The 4,199-nt window shown below is 33.7% G+C and overlaps 1 pseudogene; it reads left to right on the top strand.

Annotated features, from left to right (window-relative positions):
• Positions 1–1,019, top strand: part of LOC118738844 — a 2,091-nt pseudogene extending 1,072 nt beyond the window's left edge.
• The last annotated feature ends 3,180 nt before the right edge of the window (positions 1,020–4,199 follow it).

Genomic DNA, 4,199 nt, shown 5'->3' with positions numbered 1-4,199 from the left:
TGTTAAGGAATTCGTAGAAATATGCAAACCCATTTACAAGTGCGCCATAAAATTTCAAGCAGAGCAATTATGTTACAGTGAACTTTTTGTCATATTAATGGAGATATTATTTGAATTAGAAAAAGTCGGGAGCAACCACTTGGCAAAATCTCTAATCGGTGCGATGAATTGCCAAAAATTAAACTTACTAGATATTGATATCTTCAATGCGGCGGTGTTTTTAGATCCTCGCATACGCGTTTGCTTGGATACTACGCAAAAAACGCGCGCTAAACAATACATAACTACGCTACATAATCGTATGGGTTGTTTGAAAGGTGAATCGACTAACTCTGAAGCTAATGAATGTTTTCTGGTAGAGCTTGCTGTAGAAGAGCAGCCGTCTACGAGCAGCAGTGCCACTTCTGCTACGGCCAAATCTTTCTGCGAGTTTTTACAAAATTTAGATACCGATTCATCATCAGCACCACACTCCTATTTAGAAACGGATATTGCCATGTACGAACGACAACCCAGGTTACCACTCAGTTCGAACATAATCGATTTTTGGTATTATCAACATAATACTCTAGCGGATATAGCACGCATAATACTAGCTATACCATGCACAGAAGTCAGTATTGGATCTTTGTCATCTGCTGTGGATTATATTTTATCGGATAAGCATAATAGATTAAGCGCTTCTAATATAGATCATATATTAAGGGTTAAAGCAAATGGTACTTTCAGCTATGAAGAGTGAAGTGAAATACATAACCGTAACACCGCATAATAATTAATTAAAATACGGCTAAATAAGTAGTTGATTTAAAAAAAACATGCGTTTTTATTGATTCGCATATGATTTCTATCCTTTTTGTAAAAAAAATATATATTTTTTAACCTTGAGAATTTTATTTTGTCTCTTTCCCCAAATAAAACGCTGTGCGGCGAAGCGGGCACAAGCTAGTTTTTTTTGTATTACTTTAATACTTAGAAACTAAAATGCTATATGTTAATGGCCTTATTCATAAAAAATAAAGTAGCTTTATAAAAGGTTTATAAATTGAAAAATGTATGAAAACGTCAATTTATAAAGCTCTTTAAACCTACTTTATTTTTTATGAATAAGGCCATAAGTCTATATTTAAGTTTTTATATCATAACACTGGATTGTCGATTCACTTCTTTCTACACAGTCATGGCTGAATTTTGCTAACTGCTTTTGGCCAGGGTGAAAAACCACTGCAGCGTACCAACTGATGGAACTATTTACGAAACAAGTTTATTATTTTATGTGATCGGGTAGACTACAGCAAATAATAATTCACAAACAACAAATCGTAACAAACTTTTCAAACCAATTTTCCACGAAAGTTTCAAGAAGTGCTTAATAGTATCTTTTTTATAGACTTTATTTTTTCAAAGTCACAAACAGGTTGATCAGGCGCATTTAGGGAGACCTTGGTTAAGAAAAATGCCCAGTGCTAAAATATTTATGTGGTCGGAAAAAATGTCAATGTTATAAATTTAACTAAGCCCCCTCGGAATCTATTGCATAGCGAATTTCCAGCAGGGTATATGTACTTCTACATGTACTATACTTCACATGAACCAACTAACAAGATCACCCAGCACGGCAGCCGTGTATATGTAATAGAAAAAAATAACGTCACTTTTTAATCGGTTCTTTCATTCACACACAGGTTTCATTCCGTTTTATTCACATGTCGGCGAAAAAATTACGTCCCTGCAAAAAAATAACTTTTTTCTCGCACGCCGTGCTGGGTGATCTTTATTCGTTCGTTCATGTATACTTCATGTGTATACATATGTATACCTGCGGAACAATGTGAGAAAGATTTGTTTCGTGTTCTTTTACCGATTATTTCACATGGCGTACGAGCTTGTTTCGTTATAAGCTGCAGGCATAAATTTATTGTTTTGTTTTCAATTGTTCTAATTCTGCTCAGAAACGAAATGTTCAATGCATTCATACATATGTATGTATGTAAACAATATTTACATGATAAAAATATAGTGAGGTAGAACCGCTGAGAGTTACTTTTAAAATTCTTGACGTTTCCAAACATTTTAATTTTTAAATTTACTCACAAACTCACACACACATTTTCATTTTCAATCTCAGGCAACAACAATTTCGAACAATTTCAATTTTTTATTTTAAATTTTATATGATTTTAAAATGCTGGCAAACTTCAAAAAAAAGCATGGCCGACAAATTGAGGGAACGGTTCTACCTTGCTATGTTTTTATCATGAATATTTATGTCATGTATACGAACGAGCACCAAGCAGGGTTGTCAAAAACGAGTACATATAGAACTCATGAATAAAAAATAGTCATTGGTTCATGTATAGAACTTTGTCTACGTCAATGCTGGACACACCAACACAGTCTCTATTTTGTCGTGGGCATAGTGCATCGCGCTCAGTTATGGTTGCCACGTTTTTATAAATGTACTAAAACTAGTATTTTTCGTGCATGGGTCTTTTGCCCTATTTTGCTTATACGTGTAGTGAAATAGTGAATCGTGGAAGTTTTTAGTAACTAATACTATTAGTTTATAGAAACTTTTCCATACGAAAAATGTAATACTTGTAAAAAATTTAAATAGGTTTAACTCATTTGTTCAGTGTTGCCATTTTAGCCGTTTTCCGGCTAGATTTAGCCGGTTGCGATAGCAAACAGCCGGAGAAATTTCGATTTAGCCGGCAGCCGATTTGTTAGCCGCTTTGCAGAAAAAATTAGCCTTTTTTAGCGATTTTGCTATTTGCCTTGTTTTCTTAAATTTCAAATATGTATATATGTTTCCATTTTTGACTAAGCGACCCAAAATCTGTTAGAAATGGCTACTAGCCTTATCGTGGAGAAAGTTTTCATGTCCGGCAGGATTGTATGAAATTGGGCCTATTTCGCTTATTTTTATTTTAAACGAAGAAGGGATTTTCTTCATAAAATGTTTCTTATAAATGTCTTAATTTTAAGTGTGAAGTTTTATTCGCAAACTTAGAAAATAAGAAATGGTTTCACTGTTAAGGCTCTTAAGATGCGTTTGTGTTTGTCTTCCCAGATAGCGCATATTCAATTCTGCCTAAATTAAAAAACATAATTTTTGCCCACTCCCAAAGGTTTAAGGTAATGGAAAAATGGATATTTTCAAATAATATGTACACATATGTATTTTTTTAAACAAACGTTTTTGCTGAGAACTTATTCAAATCCCAAAAACCGAATGCCATCTTGAATGAAAGGAACCAACACTGAAGTGAGTCAAAATGAAAATAAACAAGTGAGCAGCGCTGTCTTCGGCTATGCCGAAGGCTTCATACCTTTCATGAACATCTGCAAATTTTAGTTTGACAGATTACTGATTTTGATACATCGATAGAGGAGTTACATACTTATATAAAAAATCGCATCTAAACAATCAGAGGTATGGAAGATATACTTTATATGGCACCAATCTAAGTGATTTTCACTGCTATGTGATCGGTATGTAAACCGGTAACACAATTTATTGGGTTTAGTTTCCTACATAAAGGAGATATATCGCAAAAACTGGTATCTGAACAATCAGTGCTATAGGAGATAAAGCTTATACAGCATAGATTTTGACGATTTTCTCAGTAGACTTTGTATTATTATTTATAAAATATCTTACGAAATTTATCGGTTTCAGCTGTTCAAATAAAGGAGTTTTACAGTAAAATCCCATATCTGAACAATCAGATGTATGGAAGATATATGTTGTAGTCACCCGATCCTTGTTATTTTCACTGTAAGTATTCTGTTAATGAGTGAAAATGGTGCGAAATTTCATGTTCCTAACTGCATAAATGGAGGAGATATGATAAAAGACCTCATATCTGAACAATCAGTTGTATGGGGGCTGCAGGTTATAGTGACCCGATCTTCGTTATTTTCACTGTAAGTCTTCTGCTGATAATGAGTGAAAACAGCGCGAAATTTCATGGTCCTAGCTACATAAATGGATGAATTACAACGAAAAATCTCATATCTGAACAATCAGTTGTATGGGAGCTATAGGTTTTAGTTATCCGATCTTTTTAATTTTCACTGTAAGTTTTCTGTTGATAATTATTGAAAACTGTGCGGAATTTCCTGTTCCCAGATATATAAATGGAAGAGATATAACGAAAAATTTTATATCTGAACAATCAGTTGTATGGGAGCTA

This window comes from Rhagoletis pomonella, unplaced genomic scaffold, assembly GCF_013731165.1.
Source record: "Rhagoletis pomonella isolate Grant_MI unplaced genomic scaffold, Rhpom_1.0 Rhpom_scaffold_00005, whole genome shotgun sequence".
Taxonomy (NCBI): Eukaryota; Metazoa; Arthropoda; class Insecta; order Diptera; family Tephritidae; genus Rhagoletis; species Rhagoletis pomonella.
This window is presented reverse-complemented; position numbering and strand designations above follow the sequence as displayed.